The sequence below is a fragment of the Panthera leo genome, chromosome A3, assembly GCF_018350215.1.
Source record: "Panthera leo isolate Ple1 chromosome A3, P.leo_Ple1_pat1.1, whole genome shotgun sequence".
NCBI classification, from domain to species: Eukaryota; Metazoa; Chordata; class Mammalia; order Carnivora; family Felidae; genus Panthera; species Panthera leo.
In genome coordinates this window covers 116,304,525-116,327,070 of record NC_056681.1, presented here as the reverse complement: position 1 = coordinate 116,327,070, position 22,546 = coordinate 116,304,525, and the positions used below count along the sequence as shown (strand labels likewise).

At 43.5% G+C, this 22,546-nt stretch overlaps 1 protein-coding gene across 1 annotated transcript in view; it reads right to left on the bottom strand.

Moving 5' to 3' along the window:
* The window catches only part of ALK (ALK receptor tyrosine kinase), a 668,845-nt gene that overhangs the window by 162,191 nt on the left and 484,108 nt on the right, over window positions 1-22,546 (bottom strand). The gene's annotated exons all lie outside the window — the stretch shown is intronic.

Here is a 22,546-nt window from a genome sequence, read left to right as displayed (position 1 = left end):
TCCCACTTTTTGGTACAGCTTCTCATCTGCATCTCCATAAAATAAACTGTGTGTGGTCTCAGTGAGAGGCAGGCACCAATGTCATCTCTCCCATTTGGAATCATCTACTTATTTTCCCATTTCCACAGCTTTTCCCCTAGTGGTACTTCACTCCATCATAATTAGTTGTCGTATATCCTTCTCTTTCACTACCCTATGAGCTCTGGGAGGATCAGCGGTTCCCTACTATGTAGATGATTAATAAATATTTGGAATGAATAAATAAGTGGTTCTAGCATAGGACTTTTTCAACTGAGTGATGAACAATTAAGACTATTAAGACTATTGATGTGTATCTAGAAGGATGAGCCACACTAGAACTTAAAAGGAGCCATTCAAAGTGTGCACTGTAGTAGCCACATACATACTAACTAGTTCTATTGTCTTCCTTGGATCATTAAATCAGAATTTATACTGCAGCCAGCTCCCCAGCCCCTGATGAGGGGATCATTTGGGTTGGCCCAGCACTCTTCTGCACCCCAATTCCAGACTTCCATCTTCTTCAAGCACCACTGAATCTGTGCCTTTCAGCTTTCAGATTGTCCCCCATACACAGCAGGGTTCCCGGCAGGATTGGTGTCCAGGCGTTCTCAGTGAGGAGCTTAGTCAATTAGCCCAGAAATCTCGTTCCCTTTTCACTGGATGCTTTCTTGTGGTTGGGCCAAGTCATGGTATTTCATTAGGATAATAAAAGGGAGAAAGTCAAACTCTTAGAATGTGAAAGTCTCTCACATAATAAAAGCTGACTGGTAATTTATGGCTGTTCCATCTGAGGGTGACTTTGGGATCAATACACTCTCTAGTTGGACTTCCAGAGACTCAATTCAGCGTATCATTAGTGACTGCATCTGCCAGCTCACCTCCCAGAAGGCAGCCAGCGCCATCCAGCTCATCCTTAGACTGGAAATCTGAGTGGGCGGGCTGAGTGGGTGGTCTCACCAGCTTCTCATCATCTCCCTCCACCTTGGAGACAATTCTGCCTAGCACAGAGCTTATGCAGCTGGGCCCTGTAGTGGTACCTGCATCTTTGCAGACTTTGTCCAAATGCCTCCTCATCACCTGGGGGGGAAAAGACGTGCATTTCAACTTTCTTCGTACATCCAAGGCAGTGAGCGTCCACAATCTCAAAGCCTGACCCAGATTCACAAATCAGGAGTCATGGCTACCACTCCACTGACCTTCTCTTTCTGGGCAGAGTCTACATAGCCATGAGTGAACTTCTGGGTCCCAGGCTCATTTTCACCTGAGCAGGCTGTTTCCTTCTTTTCTGATTAATGAGCTGCTATGGAGTTGGCACACTGTTCTGAATGTGGCCAGCTGACCCTCCCTGTGTCAAAGATCTAGTCTCTGTGTGGCCTACTGGTCTTTGCAGAGCAGGAAGTAGAAAGGGCACACATTATCCAGAGCTTCCTACACAAGGCTCACCCTTGCACATGTGAATACTCCTCTCTAAAGCCATGCATTAAACATGTTTTTGTCAGTGGCTCCATGTTAAGGTTTTATTCGTTGGGCATCTTTCCTGTGGTAGGTGTCAGGTGCTGTGGAAATATAGAGATGATTCATTGACTCTTATCCTCCAAGAGTAGCAATCTTAGGGCAGATGTGACAGGAGCGCAAATAACTAGAAACTGTGGTAAAACATAAATACCATAATGGTGGTAAAAATAAAAGCCTACAGACATTTAGAGGAGGAGAAGTTATTTCTAGATTGACGAGATGAATTAATTATGCTTAATTTATGTGCTTTATAGTCAACATGGTTGTATATGAGGTTTGTTTAAAGAGGGGTGGTAGGAAGCCCACTTGTTCTGGATTTTTCTAAGAATAGAGTGTTTCTCTAAATTCCCACTCCCTGTGCGCCCCCTGTTGTTGGGGCCTAGAACCAGACAGGCTGCTGGGTGCTTGGTGGAAGATGAGCAGTGAAGAAAAACAGCCATATCTGAGGGAGACCTCCCCTCCGCCCCGGAGGCCATGCTGTCAGAAGCTGAGTAGCAGCCTCTCCAGATCCTTCTCGCTGGAGAGACTCTCAGGGCCCCTCAGAAAATGGATGAAGCCACGTGTTTATCTCCGAGGCAGTCTCGAATTGATACCTCTTATTGGCAAAACAGGTCCCTGTGCTATTAGGAGTGGTGACAGCTTTCAGACGGGGCATAAACCAATTGTTAAAGACCCCTCAGCATTATTCACCAGGCGGGAGAATTAGTTTTGGTATCCGGGAAAAACAGCCGTTTGGGTAATTACATTCTGTTTCCCTGCATCTCCTCTAACGCATTAGCAGGAGATAATATTCCACACTCTAAGTCCAGAACCATCCCACAGAGCTGCTATTAAACAGCTGTCACCTTCCTCCCCATAACTGGATGCATTTCTCGGCAGGAAGAATGAGTCCCTGTGTGTGTGTGCGTCAGCTGCATCAATCCTGGCATGCAGGAAATGTACTGCCAGAGCGAGGGGCAATGCGCCGCATGGGAAAATCCCTGCACTAGTTGTTGGGAGACGGGGTTCTGGGTTTGGCTCAGCCATGGCTTGTTGTGTGACCGTGGGTAAGTCACTTAATTTCTCTGGTGCCTGGGTTCCTAAGCTGTAGCGTCAGGGGCTGGGATAGGTGGGAACTGCAGTTTGGGGTCACTATGTGGGCTCTTCATCAGCACAGCGTGGACTTTCCATGACTCTGGCTTTGGGCTGAAAACTCAAAACAGATTGACCACATGATCCTTGGATACTGTGGCCTATTCACTGCCACCAACCGCGGAGAGTAAGAGCTGTGGAGGCCCTGGGCCTAGTTCTTTGTTCCTCATTGTCCTAAGGTCTAAGAAGACTGGCTGCCTTTGAAACAAATTATATTTGGCTCATCCTTTCTTTCACTTCATCATTTTTCATGATCCATATCAGACCTCTGACCTCACTAAAGTAATGGGAAGGTAGGGAGGAAAGGATGGAGAAAGGACACAGAAGTTCAGGGGTAAGATAGTCAGTGGGAAAGGAGCAGGAAATGGACAAGAAAGAGAGGAAAGGGGACTGAGGAAGGGAGGAGGAAAGGCCCAGGCAGGGATAGGTGAGGAGGAAGAATTAGAAGAGAATAGGAGAAAAGAGGGACAGACTTGGAGCAGTAGTTACTGGAAGGAGGCCAAACACAGGAGGATGACAGGAGGTTATAGATATAAGCCCTGGAAGTTTAAGAAACTCATTTCCTCTCTTCCTCCCTTCCTTCTTTCTCCTTCCTTCCTTCCTTTCTCCCTCCCCTCCTTTCTTTCCCTCCTTCTTTCTTCTCCTCCCTTCTTTCCCCTCCCCCTTCCTTCCCACCCTCCTCCCTTCCCACAAACACTAATTAGCAGCCTACAATCTGACACACAATATTCTACATCAATATTCTAGGTGCTAAAGATGCAAACATGAATAAAACATGGTCCTTGCATGTGAGGAGTATACGGTACATTAGAAGCAGACAGAGTGTTTAATGTGTGACAAGGTGTGGAAAGAGGAGCACAGGAGAGGTGCGTACACAGCAAGGAATGTGGATAGATTCTACTCCAGGGAGGGAAGGAGGGTCAGGGAGGCTTCATGGAACTGGACGGGTCTCATGAGATGAGAAGGATTTCTGTGCTGTTCTATTACGCAGCTCCCTCTCTATAGCTTTGTTGAATTATCTTCCTCCACACAGGCCCTGAGTTAGTCGCTCTGTCCTCCACATTTCCATAGCTCTGTGCAAATCTGTATTCACCTCACTGGATTGTAATCACTTCCTAACATGTCTGCCTTACTAGACTGAGCTCCTTAAGGCCAGAAAACTTGGTTGAATTGCTTTTATATTTATATTGCCCAGGACTTAGCACATTGCCAGCAAAAAGCAGTTTCAAAAACAAACAAACAAACAAACAAACAAACAACAAACCCCAAACCCAAACCAAAGTCCATTGAATGGAAATGTTAGGCAAATGTAACAACTCTTCTTCTGGTTCCCATTTCCAGGGGTTACCATGACAACTAACTCCCAGTCTAGTATTTCCATCACATCACCACCATTTTGGAGTAAGATGTTTCTCTGAATACTTTTATCAACATCCATGCCTTCCTTTCCCTTTTTTCCCCTTTTCTTCTTCCTTCCCTCCTATTTCTTTTGTACCTGCCTCTTCCTTTCCCCAGGGGTCCTGAGTAGAAGTGGGTTAGCCTCAGCTTTCCTTTCATAGTGGCCATCTAGGACCTTTATCTAAGGGTATGAGGTTTCAAGGATCTCTTTTAGTGAGAGCCTGGGGTATGCATTAACATAGATCAGTGGCTCCTGGGAATATCTCTTTCCTGGGAGCAGGGACCCCACTTTGGCTTCCTTCTTCCTGGGTGGGGACTACGTCCATCACTGCTGAAGTATTTCTTGGAAAGAAGCATATCCAGAAAACTGGAGGCATCGCCTTTTACACAGAATGGTGCCTCTCTGAGGTCACACCACTCAGCTTCAAAAATGTTAGTGTCATGACTTTAAAGCATAGGTGGAAGTCACCTGGCCTTATGTCTCACATCCTCATGAAACTTTCACTTCTACCAGGACATGTCTCACTGGACCACCACCACTTCTAGATTGCATGGTTATCTAGACTGTAGTTGGCTTGGCCTACATATAGGCTACTCAGTCTATTTTTCTGAGGGAATTGTGTCTTTTGATCTTTGCACACAAGCCCAGGGACCTCAGTAATGGACATATTCAAAAAATCAAAATAAATAACTCCTCAATTCATCATTCCCACCTCTGAAAGCAAGATTCTTGGAAAGCTGGTACAATTTAAGTCAACAATTCAGACTCAGTCATCTCTTCAGAAAAGTTATTAAGAAATGTATGGAGGAAACTAGATTGCAATCTGTGAACAGCATCGGGAGAATATAATACCTTGGCTGGAAACTGGAGTAACACTGGAGTGAATTGGCATCCCCTCCCCAGAGAGACCTCTTTCTTCCTCCCATTTTTGGGAGTGAGATTATGAAACTCTCTGATGGTCTCACTGAAATAAATCTAAGCCCTTAAAAATGTCACCCAACCTCAGTCCCTCATTATTATGAACTATAAATACAGATTCAAAATGGGGAAAATCCAAATATTACTGAGTTAATGCTCTACATTGCATTGGAATCTTTCATGATTAAAGATTAATTAAAGGGAGGTTTTCTATACAGATACAGCTACCCCACCTCCATGGCAGATAACTGGCATTTTCAGACCAGGAAAAGAAATGTCCTGCTTGGATAATGATAATAGCTGGCATGGCTGACAGGCTCTGATTTCGGGTACCTCTCCTTGGTCCCTCTGGAAAGGAAACAGTACAAGGAGCTGTGATGACTTCTCTGAAATGCAGGGCAGCGGTTAAACTGGGGAAAGGCCAGCTAATGAGGCTGGCTTGACATGGGCTTTGTGCCACTGCTTAGAAAAGCTGGAAGCCCCTAGCACACTTGCACTAAGAGGGAATCCAGTTCTGATAGAAATTCTGCCAGTTCTTCCTGAAGGACACACTGTCCTTGAGGAAAGAGCCAGCTATCATGCCTTACATGTGCCCTGTTTTTCACTGTTAAGGGAAACGGAAGCCCAGCTCATGGATCCTTGCCAGGCTCTCCCTTAACAAGATGGACAAAGGAAATCTAGGGTTTGGGGGAGGGGTCAGGGACCTCCCAGAAGCTGGGTGAAGCCCCTGGTGAAGATGGAATGTGGAACAGAGAGCAAGTGTGGGTAATGGAGCAATCCTAACATGTCGTTCCTTCTCATTAATTTATTCATCCATTTATCTTTCATCCATCTAGCACATCCTTACTGACGACTTCTTAAGCTTCAGGTGTCAGGCCATCATGTGAGTTGGTAGGAACCATTTTGGGGAGTGAGGGTGGGATGGAGAAGAAAAGGTAGAACTCGAAGGAGGAAGAAAGAAGAAAATCAACTTTTAAAAAGATTTCCTGTGCCAATTTTTATGCAGCTTGTCTCACTGAGTCTAATCTCATTCTTATCAAGTTGGCATATATATTTTATGATAAGAAATAACCAGGGCTTAGAGGGGTTGAGTTAGGTGACTGCTGTATGTTGTTCCAAGATCTTTTTACTGTAGTGTACTATCCCTTAGAGAGCTTACCATCTAGACAGGCAGGAATACATTCTTGTGTGCTGGATGAACCAAGAGTTGGTAGACTCTATGCAAAACATAGACCAGTACTAAAAATGAAATCACTCTCTATAAGAAGTCATGGGTAGAAAATGTCTTAAGGCTAGTTAGTGCCAAGTAAGTGGTTTAAATGATGATGCCATAAAAAGTGCTCATGGATGCCACTGGGGGATGAAATGAGCATTGTGATGGTCTTTGATGAGTTAATGGGATGGGGACAGATGGAATGACCATTCCTGGCCTGTCAGGAGGACAGGTTGTTGATCTGGTGGGCTGGAGTATGGGATTTAGTCAGAGGACAAAATGGAGAGGGGTATACAGGAAGGTTGAGGCCAGAGAAAGAAAGCTTCAATGTCTTTGAACTTTACAAGTGATAGTGATCTTGGCCAGGAAAAAGATGTCAGAAGTGCTTTCAAAAAAATGCATCTGGCTGTCACAGAACACAGGTGGGGTTTTGCCTTAGGTCATGATCTTTTGCCAGGAGAGAATATAATGTAAACCAAAGAGATTCACATATAGTTTGTGGGGCTCTGAGCCTGACTCAGGACTGCAGTCTATACTTAGAAAGACTGGGTGTTTGCTGGAACATCTTAGAACTTTAAGATATTTTGTCTTCTTTATGTCCCATCAAAATTGTTATGGAAACTCTTTCCATGAAGTCATTAAAAAGGGGCTCCCTCTGATGACTGTTTAGCTTGAGGCACAGTTGGACAACTGGAGTTGGGGTGTGGTAATACAATATTATCATGATTATGATAATTATGATTCAAAATATGATAGTCATCTGAAGTTTCTTTTTTCTGAACTTTGTAGACCTACTCCCTCTACTTTCCATTCAGAGTTGCTCTCACTCTCTCCTGGCACTGCCTTGACTTAGGGAAGGAAAATATAGATTTTCAACAGTAAGATCTGAATTTTTTTAGAGTGAAATGGATCTTGGAGTCAAAGAGACTGAGTCTTGAGTATCTGGAACCAAGAATCAATAGGCCTCCAAACACGCCTATTAGTAAAAAACACAGAGTGAGGCAGAATGGAAAAGGGTGTGGAAGAGACCCCTTAGATTGGAAACAAAGAGAAAATTAGAAAGGGTGAACACTCAAGTGGTTCTGTTAGGGCAACAAGGTCTGTGCATTTCCTATACTTGATGGGACTTATCTTGGCAGGGGCATGGGAAGGAGATAAAGACCAGAAGGTTTGAAAGGACTTGTAATCAAGAAGGCACTTGAGCCTTGGGTTAGCTCTAGGCTGCTTCAGTAGAGTCAGGAGAGTGGAGGGGGGCAAATGGGAGGTAGTGGGTAGAAAGGGCTCAGACCCAGAGCAGCATGGGAGAGCATCAAAAGTCTCAGTGTCTCCCTGAGAAGGGCCCAGAGGTCGCTGAGAGATTGTGGGTAGACCTGTGGAGGTCTTATGGATGGAGCTGGGGTGATGTAGGTGGACCATATGACCTGCAAATAGGGACTTCTTCAGTGATACTTATGGGGCTGACCCTATGACTGAAGACAAACAGGAGTGAATCTCTCAGGGGAGGCCAGAATAGATGGCTCTTTCATCACTAGATGGCACAGAAGACTTCCTATTTTTACTTGCTCTCCAGAGCAATGGGAAGGAAAATGGAAAAGGGGAGAATTCAGAACCATCTGATTATCTATCCAAGAGAAATTTAAAAAATTCCCATTCAGAGTTTACTTTAACTCTTGACTCTAGATTAAGCTGTTTGCCATCAGTGGAAATGAGGGGTTCTCCTAAGAGCCAAGTCAGGTTTCATTTTTGCATATGGACTGTAAAGTTTACATACTCTTTATGATGTTTAAAATCCTTTTCAATGGGCTGATTCTCTTATATGAAAACTGTTCTGGCCTTTCTGCCCTACTATAGCTTTCTTAAGCATGCCCTTTTCCTGGTTGAGCATGGGCTGGTCCTCTCTCTGAAAATACAAGCTGAGATACAAGGTTCCAGTATGCTTATCATTCACTTAATATTTTATTGGGATGCCATGTATTCTATTTATTTCAATTAAGAACATTAAGAACACTGACTGAACATCTGATCTGTGCCAGGCTCTATGCTAGATGGTGAGGATCTGGGACAGGGCCCCCATGGAGTGTAGAACAGAAATGCATAGGTGTTAAAGTTACTTTCTAATCTTTCCAAGGCTGAGAAATGGCAGGGAGAGGTTGAAGGAAAAATAGAATAAGAGGTAAAAAATCACAACTTGGCCATTTGATAATTATAGAACCTTAATTTCTTTGGGCCTTAGTCTGCTAATCTGTAAAATTAGGGAGAAAAGAAAAAAATTTTTCTTTAGGCCTTTTCCAGATGCTAAATTAAATGAAAACTGTGATTTTTAAAAATGCGGAATTGTATAGTTAACAGAAGTCCCAGAGGGCAATAGAGTTGATAGAATATAGCAAATACAAGTTCATCTGCTGTTCGATTCTATTGTAACATCTTCAAAGAAGTGGCCAAGTCCTAACTCAAGCAAATCACATGAGGGTAAGTATATCACTGATCACTAATTTGGGTCATCTGGCAATGTTCAGGACCTATGTAAGGAGTTTCCAGATGGTGTGTACTGGAGGTTCTACTCTTGCAATTATTATTATTAATATTAATATTAATAATTATTATTTTGGCAGGGGAGAATCTGGAAGTTAAGCTTATGCTACTGGGTGTGTTTATCTTTGCCTATACTTACAAAACAGAATGCCCACCTGAAATGGTTAAGTGGATAACTGAAACCATCTGCAATATTGACATATTTGCCTTGTTTACAATTTCTTGCTGCTGATGTCAGTTTTCCACTCTGCTTTGCATTCATAGACACTTTCTCACAGTGCTCCCTCTTGACTCATTTATTCATTCACTCATTCAAAACTCTACAAAAATTCATGGAGCCCCTATCGTGCCAGGCTTTAAGCCAAGCCCTAAGGATGCAGATTTGAGGTGGAAATTGCACAACTTAGCAGGGGTGGGGGGGAATAACGGACGCAAAAGTCAAACAGGCCATAGTACTTGGATGATCCACCCAAGTCATATGAAGCCTTCCTGGAATTCTGTGGATTGAACACTGGGCTACCCCTTATACCACACTTAATGAGGTTGTCTGTGGCTGGAACCAAGGGTTGGGGTAAGGGTATGGTGGGAGGAATTCTACATCTGACAAAAGAGACCATCACATGGTGACTGTGACTCCTCTTCTATTTTTTATGTCTGAAAAGCAACAACCAATGATGAGAAATAGTGGAGCCTTGTATAGTAGCTTCTATATGAAGTTGCACTATATAATATAATAGCATGGAAATGCAAATATGATTTTTAAAACTCCCAAGGAGTTTGGGTTATTTAATAAATCCTCCAGCCTTGGTTCTGGAAGCATAGAGTCCAGTTACTAGGTGGTGGAGAAACGGAAGCCCAGTTTACACACGGGGACAGATTTCAGGTCAGTTGGTAGGAAGATCCCACTTTCCTTAATCAATGCAAGCTCTGAACCTCCTAGTTTCCACAGGAGGTGAGAGGTGAACTTTATGGTGGGTGGAGTGGCCAGACCTCATAGTCTTTTCTACCTCTCTCTTTTATTCCCCTCCTTCCTCCCTCTTTTTCTGAGATTTGTTATTTCCTTGGAGAATCCAATGGATCACAACTGTGATGTTTAAACCCTTTAAAACCCTGGTCAAGGCCTAGATAAAACTCTTAGAGTACAACCAAAGTAAGCTGGAATGTTCAACATGACTTGCTAAAGACTGGAAAAAAAACAAGGGGGAAAAAATCTCCCATGAGATTTAAGCTCCCATGCCATGAGCTTAGACTCTGCTTTGCTGACCCTGAAGAGAAAAGAAATGAGTTTTCCCAAGACTCTCCTTCCTAGCTTCTAGTGTCTTCTCTGTAGTGACTGCAAGCTCAGTTCCCATTACCCAAGAGCTCACTCCAATTTAATTTCTTGACCCCTAGAAGAAAATGCTGGACCCTCTTATCTACCTAAGTCTTGCCTTTGCCATGTGATTGACACTAGGAAGTCCTCACTCTCAATTAAAGACGGTGGTCTTGACCCTGAGGTCTTCTTCAGGATCACCATGTCCAAATGCCCCACAAAACCTCCTCACTGTTCATGTACAACACTGTTCCTGTGTGCAACATGTGTATGCATGTGAAGTGAGGTCTTCTAACCAGAAAATGATGGGTACATGAAGGGAAAGGAGGCAAAACTGGGGAATGGAAAAAAGGAGGAGAGGAGAAAATCTATTCTTAGAATACAGAAGAGAAAGAGAGGAAGACTTCATATGTGCACACCCCAGATCTGGCCCCTGAGCAGCCAATCTGGCCATTTCAGTTGTTGTCCATCTGTCTGGAGTAAAAGCAGAACAGGCTTTGCTGATTACTGAGGTGCCCCAGCAATCAGATGGCCAATTCCATGGCCCAGGTTTTTCCCCCTCACGAAAAGAGAGGAAGAAAGTTGAGAACTGAAAGTGAAGTCACAGGTAAGCAAAAAGACAAAGGCATCCAGAGTCTGGGAGAGACAGAGGGAAGGAAGGCTGAGGGTGAGGAGATGTAGGCTGTCCACAGGATACCAAAACAAACACCACGACGGGTAATGATCTGTCTGCCTTCCTGTATTGATTATCACACAGAGTAAACAAACGCTGTGGCTCTGAATCGAGTAGTTGCTTTGGCGTTACAAATAGCCATGGGAAAAAAATGGGGAGAAAAGAATGGGGGAAGGGCCATGCCAGGGGAAGAATGGCAGAGAATAGATAGATCTTCTAACATTAGTATGCATGCACACCCAGTGGATATGTGGGAGAGTATGGGAAACGCAACAAGCAAGGGCTTGTGTTTGCACACTGACAAGAAAGATACCAATCCTGAGATGGTAAGAGAAATAGGGAACAACTTTCCTTGTAATTTTCTGCTTTCTATTTTAATCCATATAATGTAATTCTGGGAATTTCTCACCTCAGCCTTACCTACTCATAAGCCTAAGTCCACAGGACAGAGGCTTTGGGCTACTCACAGGCTCTCTTTGATCTCTGGGGAGTGGAGTGCAGGGAGCTTGTCCACACCTAGCGCTCCTGGAAACCAAAGTGACCCTGTGCAGTGGTCTGTTCTGCTGCTATCCCCAGCTGTGTTCTCCTTCACCTGTGTTCCTGAACCGTAAACCTACAGACAGGCTACCTCCTGACCCTAGACATGAGTTGCCGGTCTCTGTAGCACAGGAAAGCTAATCGGCACCAATGTTTTAATTATATTTACATTTCACAAGTGATTCAAAGGATCAGCTTATAAAAGCAAAAGAAAGTTGAGGCATTCAACCTCTCTGGGCCTTTTAAGACAACAGAGTTATTATGTCCATGTGAATTTCCAGGAAGAAGCTTCTAATTAAAGCTTATTGCTTCTCATCTGCCATTGGCCGGCAATGTGGCTCATCCTTCCTGTTCATTAGAGCAGAGGGTTGTAGCCTCACAGAGCCTGTGTCCACCTTCCGGCCCACTCCCCCAGTGAGCTCAGGAGGATCCCAGTGCTGCCATGATGGTCCCATCACTCCCACTGTGTATGACTTGGGAACCAGACAGGATATTGCACCTGTGTTGTTGAAGGAAATGATAAGACCCTGGTCTATCAGTTGCATGAATGATTAATAAGTGGTAATTAGTCAATGTTGTTAAGCATTTTATAGACACAAAATGCTGGCTAAGAGCTAAATAAAAAAGCAAAAGCTGCAAAAGCCAAAAGACTTTACATCCACCCAAATGCTGCTCATGGAATTCCAGAACGTTGGAGCTGAGGGAAGGAGGGATCAGAGAGACCATTTGCCTTGTGACTTGCAGACTGAATTGTAGGGCCTCTGGGCACCTACTAAGCAAGTGTTTCCCTGTGCTTCCTCTCCAAACAAATCACAACAAAAAAGGCAAACTAAGGTTCTACACTCGCAGCATAATCTGAAGACAGAGAATGCCAAAACTTCAAAATAACTGTGAGTAAAAACAGAAAAAACACACCACATCCTTGTGCTCTGCCCTGGAAGACTTGGCCATTTGGTTCCCATAGTCCCTGCTGTGAGGAGCTCTGTCCAGGGGTCTGGGCAGAGAGGAAGTAAAATGTCTCCTAGCTCTTCAGATGGAGAGTTAGTAACCCTTTCTGTATCTCCCTTCAAAACAAAGCCAATTCTGCAATCCATTCTGTCTTTGGGGAAATTTAATAAGCTTTAGGTCAATACATAGGGGACTTTTAAATCTAATATTTGGTTAGTTTGGCCCTGATTTGGTACATAAATTTTAGGAACTGAGTCCTTCTCTGACTGATTTGGTAGGTTAGGGCCCCCCTGCTGGTCTCTGGTGTCACCTTGGGATTTGGCCTGCCATCACACCCACCAATGGCTTGCAACTGAAAGAATACCTTTGATTTGGTCCAGCTTTCCAGGCTGCCATACTTCCTTGTTTTAACTCCTGTCCCTCTGTCCCCTTAGAGTTGTGCTTCACCAACATCCCCTTTGATGTACCCCCCATGGCAGACAAGGGTGATGTCACCTCCCAGAATCTGGGGGATCACTTCCAGCAGAAAAGGTCTTAAACCTCATGTTTTATCTTAAGATTTGTGTGTAATTTGCATTGAAGCCCAGTATATAGCCATGTTGGTTTAAATATAAAAATATCCCTCTGTTCCAACATTTTGGTAAAATGTACCATGTTAATTCTGTGGGTTTGCATGTGCCCAGAGCGCCACTATATATCCTCAAGGTACAAGGGTCCAAATGTGAGAAACACCTGCCCCTTTATCCCAACCCACTTGTTAGATCCTGGCCCCTCCCTATTTTCTCACAGCCAAATGCCTTTAGCCACTTCCTATATGGATGGGGCTTGGGAGATAGGGCAGTGAGCCTGACCTCAGACCTGTGGGACAGGGCACTGAGAGTGGAGCCATCCCATTCTTCCTCCAGGGGATGTCCTTAGACTTCACCAAGCCCTTGAAGTTGAACAATTCACTGTTGGTCCAGTTTATCTTGATGACTCATACCAATTATTTGTACCATGCTTAATTAAGAATTGTCAAGGCCACTGGATCCACATTACTGTTTGGACTTAGGGAGGGGAGAACTAACCCTGTTTGATTTCCTGCTAGGTTGCAGGCACTGTGTCATGTAAGGTATACACACTATCATATTTAATCCCCACACGAATTAAGTCCTCACATGGAGTAGGTGCCAATGTCTTCATTTTACACATTAATTATCTAGCACTGCAGGATGTAGCGGACACACAGCACCCAAACAACTCAGCTAGGATTCAAGTCCATGTTTTCTTATCCAAATCCTATCTTCTTTCCACTGTTCATGATGCAACGTCCCTTGCTTTTCTCTCTGTTGCATCTTATGCCCATTTCCCTCCTTATGGCCTCTATCAAAGAATGAAAGAAACAGAGAGGAGGTGAGGTCAGAATGTACGAATTCTGCTGTCAGCTGTTTCTGGAAGATGGAGAGGATGTGGGAGAGGTGGTGGATTGAAACCAATGTCTAAACTGACATTTCTCTTATCTCTGGAATTTATTTATTTGGGTTCGCCTCACAGGCACAGATAGAGACCTGGAGGGGGAGCATAGCTTCACCAAGCCCCTCATTCATCACCAGCAGGAGCGTCAGTCTCATTAATAACTGGGGCTTAATCCTCCACATTCAAAGAGACTCCCATTACCCAAAACAATAATTTTTTTAATTACCCAGGCAGAATGGCAATCGCATATTGAATGCTAAGGATGATTTAAAACTAATAAATACTTTTGGAAATTCCTTGAACATTTTAATGAATTAAAAGTTATGAAATATTTATAAGGAGTAACAACGCCATTTAGCACCATTAATAAAATAAATACATTAGTCAGAGAATGAAATTCATTACTATTTTACTACTAGACATTTATGTCAATGACTGAATATTGCTCCAAATTACTTGTAAAATAGACCAATTATTTTAGTGTGATTAATCTTTTCAATTATTTCTTTTATGTAGTTGTAATTTGAAAGTAATTTTCTTCTGGGAGGACAATGACCTCAGCGCACTGGTTCCTTATTTATTTATATTTAAAAATCTTTTGTCTTGGCCTCCATTTCCGGGTGATTTCCAATGGTCAAATATTTAAAAGCGTTGATCGAGCAATCATTGTTCCTATGTACTTTGTGGGGCATTTTTAATTGGGTTTATTAGTGGTTATGAATAAGCCATTCCAATGTAAGGAAGTTTCTGCCAACAGCAGCTGTACATCCGTAGGGAAAGGAGGGGCAAGCAAAATGCTTTCCTGGTTCCACCAGCTGGGGGCCTGGCTGATTTAGATCCTATTCTCAGAAGTATGATAAGTGCACATCACAGGATGTTTGGGTCTTCCTTGGCCACTAAGGATCCCCACAGGATGAAACAGTCTCACTCCTTTGCAGGGCACATTGGATTCTGGGCACCCAGTCACAAAGGGAAAAAAAAATGACATTATCAGAGAGAAAATCATAGATTGTGGGCGGGAAGAGAAGCAACCGCCTTCAAAATCAGAAAATAGATCTGGGCTTTCCAAGTTTCTGCTGGCAGCGGGGGTGAACTTGCCCTTGGCCCAATGGCTCAGACAAGGTGCAGGTGTAAAGGGAAAGGTGGGCCTGAGCCTGCAAACATATCCTGGGATACTTGTGATGAATTATCCCATCCTGGTTCCAGAATGAGGACATTCATCTCAGTCAGGGGTGAGGAAGGGGGAAGGCAATGGTACATTTATTGTGCCAAGCACCGTGCCAGGGGCTGGGTGCATAATATCAGTTTTTCATTTCTCAACAAACCTATAATTATGTAACATTAGTCCCATTTACTGTTGAGAAAACCAAAACTCAAAGAGTTTTTTTTTAATGTTTATTTATGAAGGAGAGCGAGAGCATGAGAGAGCATGAGTGGAGGAGGGGCAGAGAGAGAGAGAGAGAGAGAGAGAGAGAAACAGAGTGTGAGTGGGGGAGGGGCAGAGAGCAAGAGAGAGAGAGAGAGAGACAGACAGACAGACAGACATACAGAATCTGAAGCAGGCTTCAGGCTCTGAGTTGTCAGCACAGAGCCCGATGTGGGGTTCGAACTCACAAACTGCGAAATCCTGACCTGAGCTGAAGTTGGACGCTCAACTGACTGAGCCACCCAGGAGCCCCCAAAACTCAAAGATTTTTAAAAACTCTTCTGAGCTCAGAAGGGTTGTAAGTGATAGACCTGGAATGCCACACTCATTCTGTCTGTTTCCAAAGCCTGTAATCCTCGTCCTCCATTGTAACTAGAAAAGCTTTATTCAGTGCTTACTATGAGCGAAGCACTGTTAGTTGCTAATTGGGGTACAGAGATTAAAAAGAAAAAGACACAGTCTTTGATTCTAGGAATTTAGCATCTATTGAGCAAGATACATAAATAACTCTGGAAAGAAGTAGACTGTTCTAAAAAGGAAATATATGGAGACATAATTCTGAGCTGAGACTTCTTGGAGAAGATAGCATTGGAGCTGAAGTTTGAAAGAAGTGTAGGGCTTGAGGAGACAGATATTGGGGATGGGAGGGGGAGGGGACTCTAAAGGGGGCACTGCTGGAACAAAAGGTTGAGGTGCGAGGTGTTTGGGGAAATGTGAGAGAGATCTCAGTGGCTACAGGAAATCACAATTTTAATGCTTATCTTTTAAACAGTACAATCCACAGGTAAGTTATGAGTGGGAAATTTTAGAAATAGGCAGTTCATAAGGAGAATGTTTTGTAAGTGAGCCTCACCCTTCACGTGGAGGGCACAGGGAGAACCAAGGGACATGGCTGTGGCTGCTATTTCTCCTTGGCTTTCACTTCCAAGCATTACAACCACCACTGCACAGTTGACTCAGGCCCTTGAAGTGACTAAGCTGGGTGATAGCCACCTTGGTGTCAGTGTCAGATTGGCAGTTCGGTGGCTCTCAACACCTGCTTGGCATTTGGTTATTGTTAGCATCACATAATTTTGCAGGAGGCATCAGAAGAGCCAATTTGCTTCTGTGACTAGTACTTTCTCCATAAGAAACGGAGCATCAGTGAGGGAGCACCTTTGTTTTTATAGGCTTCAGGCAGGTGAGTCGCAGAGAGGTCAGGTAGCTCAGGGCATCATCATCCACAATGCGTCCCCACAGCCATCTTCTCATTTGACCCTCACGGTTAAGGTCAGTTTTGGGACAACCACTGGCATATTTTTATTCCTATTTTAAATAAAAAACACCATCGATGTGCCAATTCTGATAGAGACCTTTAATATCCCTTCTGATCTGAAGAGTTGGCTCGACTGTGGCAAATAAGAGGTGGAAAGGGGACTTTGATCCTCTGATTGCTGGTTCAGTGCTCATTTTGTGGTACTTCTGAGCAAGACACATGGGAACCAGTGTAGAGGAAGAGACCTGTACAAATGGAGCATTTATTCAATACCTCTGGTGCGAATTAAATGTAAGTCAGGGATGCCCTTGGGGGAGCAGTTTTGTGCAAAGCAGAATGGGCATTTTAAGGCCCCACACCAAAACTCAGTCCTAAGACAGAAGCAAGTTTCTATCAGTATCACGGAGCATTCAGTCTAGTATGTGCTCAGTAAATGTCGAAGGAACGGGCAAGTCTGTGGACGGAATGATTGATGATTCTGCTACATAGAGCTTTCTGCTGGCAGCCTGAGGACAGCACCACAGTAATCACCATTTTACAAGCACGGACTGAGGATCCTGCTGGGGTGTTGCTTGCTGTTGGAACAGAAAATGTCCCATTTGGGCCAGGCTGCCAGGAGCCCATGAGGTTATCCCTCATTTTACCCAGCCGGATTTTGGAGCCTACTCCAGAGATTGATTGGTTCCACACGGCTGGCCAAGATTAGAATCCATTTGCTCAGCTTCTTTCGTTTCCTCTTGTCCCCTCTTGGCCTAAGGAGAGCATTCTTGCCTGGCCATCGTTGTCTTTGGTGGAGTAGGAGGAGAGAGAGGGAACAACATTGGGACATGCCACACATTTTTGTTTTTTACTGGAAACATTCATACTAGCTCCATACTTAGCATCTCAAAGCCAGGACTCAGTGAGACAAGAACTTGCCTTGTGTAAATGGGCCATAGCCCAAAGTATAGCAGCCTTGTCCTTAGTCTTAATTGTTTAAGGAAGGTACAATTAATGTTAACAACTTTTGGCGATCACGTTTTATGTAAGCACAGAATCATAAGATCAAAAACCTGGAATTAATAGGAGGGTTGAAAATAAGAATGCCCAGTGGTTCTCAAAATGTATTTTATGAACACCCATGGAGGTGGTGGGGGAGTGGGTGTCAAAGGCTGTGGAGGAGGTAGGTTCCAACCATCACTTTTCCTAGGGAAGCTTTGCTTGTGTACTTTTATATAATGGATGTATATATAAAACTTTAGTTAAATTAAGGGTTCAGTCTCTAAAAAATCTTTGAAGACCATAGATCCAGTTTAAATGCCATCATTTTAGGTCCAGAGAGGTTAAGATACCTGTGCATCCCCAATTCTTTAGGAACATGTGTTTTAAGGTATCCATGGTGGTGGGACTGCTTTTGACACTGGATTCCTGCCCCTTCCTGCACTACAGAAGTGAGTGAAATAACCCTTCATTGGTCACATGAGGATTATGACATCCTCTCTGCCGGGCACATCAGAGAAATTACTGTGTCTGAAAGTGTCTCAGTAGGGTAAGGAACCAAGAGTGCTTCTGGCTGAGAAATCTGTTAGTGAGCTGAATGTGGTTCTGACCCAGGAAACCTCATATATGATTCTTGTAGGTTCATGAAAGAGAACAAGAACCACGGGGACTGGTGGTAAAATGTATTTAGGCTCACACAGGTGCCATCTGCAGCTCCTTGATGTTCATGGACGGGGTGTCCACTGTTGGCCAGTGGGCAGTGGTACACCTAAACCACCTCTGACCAACCTAGGCAGGGAAAGGGAAGTTCTAAATTAGATTCTTAGAAAAACTGAGAGCTTGAGAACCATGAGGTGAAGGTAGAAATCACATTGGGGTGGCCAATAATTTAGTGTATCAAAATTCAAGGTAAATCTTTGGGTGGTTTGTTTATTCAATTTCCACTGGTGAGGGAGTCAGAATAGATGCTTTCTGGGGTGATTTCCAGGAAGTAGCAGCAACACACAGCAGCTAAGAGCATGGATACTGGAGTAGATGAGCTCTGTTCCAGTATCAGCTGTGAGACTTGGGGCAAATTACTTAAGTCTCTGTGCCTCAATTTCCTCATCTATACAGTGGAAATGCTGATAATGATAATGCATACCTCATAGTATTATTGTGAGGCTTAAATGAGTTAATATATGCAAAGAATTTAGAATGGAGCCTGGCACATAGAAGGTGTGAGATGGGTGTTTGCAATTATATTCTTTTTTTTAAATGAAATTTATTGTCAAATTGGTTTCCATACAACACCCAGTGCTCATCCCAACAGGTACTCTCCTCAATGCCCATCACCCATTTTCCCCTCACCCCACCCCCCATCAACCTTCAGTTTGTTCTCAGTATTTAAGAGTCTCTTATAGTTTGACTCCTTCCCTCTCTGTAACTCCCCCCCCCCCCCCATTCTCCTCTCCCCTGGTCTTCTGTTGAGATTCTCAGGATCCCCATATGAGTGAAAACATACAGTATCTGTCTTTCTCTGCCTGACTTATTTCACTTTGCATAACACTCTCCAGTTCCATCCACGTTGCTACAAATGGCCAGATTTCATTCTTTCTCATTGCCAAGTAGTATTCCATTGTATATATAAACTACATCTTCTTTATCCATTCATCAGTTGATGGACATTTAGGCTCTTTCCATAATTTGGCTATTGCTGAAAGTGCTGCTATAAACATTGGGGTATATTCTTATGAGCTGCACAGTGTTTTTACAAATCATTTTCAGGAAGCTAGTCCTGCCCCTTCTGACGTGTTTTTCTGTAGACTCCTCTGAACACGTGGAGTCCTGATGAGTGTCCTGCTCAATTCTATTGCTTTGGCTTGTCTGCTGAAGAAAAGTCTTTGTGAATGGGTGAAGGGTTCCTGGAAGCCCAAGCATGGGTGTCTCTGGAGGCTGATATCTCTCCCATCATTGACGAATTTATCAACTATTTTTCTTTTAACACCAGGAAAAAAACCTCTTCTAACAAATTTACATTCACTGCTACCTTCTTTTGGAAATAATAGGCTAATAGCCCAAAGCTATAAAAGCAGGAGCAGCATTTATCAATGATTAACTAACAATCAGTCAACAAATATTTACGTAGTGTTTTCTATGTGTTTAGCACTGTGTTACATGCCCCCTGGAGAAATAAAAGAAATATAAGACAAGATCCCAAACCTCAAGTTAGGGTCCCAAAATAACTAACTTGGAAAGAATTATAAAATAGATGCTAAATTTAGATGTAATAGCAAAGCCTTCTGAGAAAGATTTTTGTATCTATGAATGATGTTCTGGAGGGTTTGGGCCCTAAACTGGATCCTAAATGATGAGTCCGCATTCAAAATGGAAGACCTGGGACCAAGGTGGCCATTCCTGGTATAGTAGACAGAAAACCAGTCTGACTAGAGGGCAGGAGGTGTGGAAAACAGAGGGCATAACGTTGGACAGGTCCTGAGGCCAGATTGTAAAGAAGCTTGGAAGTCAGGCAGAGACACTCAGGCTTTCCAGGCAGGACTAAACAATGGTGAAAGTACTGAGGCTGGAGTCGAGATGGCTCTGATGTCACTCCCAGCTCTATCACCAACCAGCTGGGTGATCCCCAGCCCATCACTTTCCTGGACCCAGGAATGAGTAAGGTGGCCCAGTCTAGCCCCCTCATATTTCTGATGTGTGAGGCAATAAGAAGTTACTGAGATGTCATGAAAGTGCCACAAAGAAAGGGAATTTTGGGCAGATTGGTGTGGCAATATGTTAGGGATGGGTAACGGCATCAGCCAGACTAACTGGCTACTGCCAAAGCCCAGGGATGTGTAACAAAGGCCCAGATAAGGTACGTTGTTGTGGAAATGAAGTCATAAGGGTAAATTCAAGAGACAACAACAGTAGCATCTAGATAGCAACAGATAGGATGTAAGGCAGCCATGAGTCTAAAGCCCAGGGCTTGGCCATTTGGATATAGGGAGAGGAGGATGAGTCAAAGATAATTCTAAATCTTCTGGTAATAAATAAAACCTCTTTCCCTACACAGTCCACAAAGGTGCTAGAATGTGGTGGACAGAAACACTGGCTTGGTGGTCAGACTGACTTGGGATTGAGTTTGGCTCTATCTTTCCCTAACTGAATGACCTGGGCAAGTTTTGAGACTTCTGTGAGCTTCAGTTTCCCCATCTGTAAAATAAGATAATAGAACTTGCTTTATAGCACTAGTGTAAAGTTCACATGAGATAACACATGTGAAAGGATCAGCACTTCCCTTCGTGCATGGTAAGTGCTCTGTTGATGTTAACTTTTATTGCTTATTAACTGAGCACCTATTAAGTGTTACACACTGTGATAGCTGTCAGGATTAAGAGAGGAAAGAGGTATGGACTCAGCCCTTGACATCCACAAATAAGTACAATCTCCTATATGGGGAAAATTGTCCCAACATCCCCTGTAAGGCTTCTCCATACTAACTAAAATGGCACCTCTCCTCATGTAGGCCAAGGAAGAGCTGTAGAGTTCTACAGATGTTTCTCCTTTAATATTCTGTCTGTGCCTCATCAGGAGGGGACCAAGTTACTATCAGAAAATAGACCAGGCATCCTGTAGACCTATCTATAACCCTGGCTAACATGTCACCAGCCCTGTTCACTCTGTCGAAGACAATACTACTCTCCTTATTTCCTTCCTTTCATGACCTAAACCAAAGCAATGACATAAGAAAACACAGACATTTGTCTATATCAAATAGGCTTTGAGCATACCTCAGAAACAACTCCTTCCATTTAAAAACATGAATGTAGTTTTAGGATGCTTCTTATGTCTGCAACTTGTCCATACCAACTGATGTGCACCTGAGTTGTTCTACCATGGGAGGGAAAATTATAAGTTCCCAGGAAGCACAGGAATTACTTTGTTTTTCTCTGTTCTGTGCTTTACACATCCATACTTATCCCTTCATACCCCTTGGTGGCCACAGGAGTTCAAGTCAGAGAAGGGGTGCAGAGAACATCTGCCTCTCCATGGAGCATCTGTTCTTATACATGGAGCTTCTGAAGGAAGGTAGCTGGGACATGAGAACCTTCCTAGGTCTCTTGGCCAATCTACCTGCTCTAGGGAATTAGAAGCAGACTTCTTTCCTCCCTCCTGTAAGAAAGTGACCTGTCAGAAGACATACTTTTTGGATCAAGAGAGGTCAACTCTCTTGGTTTCATAAGGGTAGAGAAGCAGACAAGAAACAGGTCTTTTAAACCCTGAAACAAACTCACTGCAAATGCAAGATATAGAGGAAGAATTTTTTAGGTTAAATGGAGTCATAGGGGTAAGGGAGGAAAAATCTGTTTGAGATCCTTGACTCAGACGTACAAAGAATTTTTGCAACATTATTTGGGCTGGGCCAGATATCTGGAGTTTTTTGCCTCCTGTTCCCTTCTTTTCACATTACTCAAATGAGATTAGGCCAATTCTGGGAACTGATACCTTCTCCCTGTCACATTCCTATTAACTGGCTCCATTTCAACAGATGGTCTTTTTTGGACAGTACATAGACATTGACATCTGTGAGGATTGATGGTGTCCAGAGACATTCACAAATCCCCAAGTTTGTGAATGTGGAAACATTTGTACAAGCTCTGGCTTTCTCCCAAACCACATGTTTCTTATACATTGCTTCACATCACAGGTTAACCACCTTTTCAACTTGAACTGAAGTTCAATCTATCACATTATGATGATTTTTCTTTTTCTCACACATAAACCAGTTTTCATTAAAGGAAAAAGAAAACCATTTTGTGAAAGTTCTTACAAGACCAGCAATGAATGAAGAGCCCTAACAGCATAAGAAACTGGCTGGTCAGTAGTCTCTTAAGGGAGTTCCCTTTGTACATACACCACCTCTAAGAGGCCCGTGATTTAAAGCTGAGCTTTTCTGCATGCAACAGATTGCTGGGTGTTATGGGCCTTCATGGTTGTTTATGAACAGTCTAAATTGAGAATTTAGGTCTGGGAATGCTACAGACTTCATTCCTCTCCATACTTCATTCTTGGGCCTCTTAGACCACAGATTCCATGGCACACCTGACACCTTCCTTCCCAGTGAACCTCTGGTCAGAGGCAGGCACAGCAGAATAGCAGTAATGAAAGCAACTTCTTCCTGAAGATTGTATGATTCAATCCCATCTCCTATACCTTCTACATGAGGGAAACAATAAAGGATGTTGATAATTAT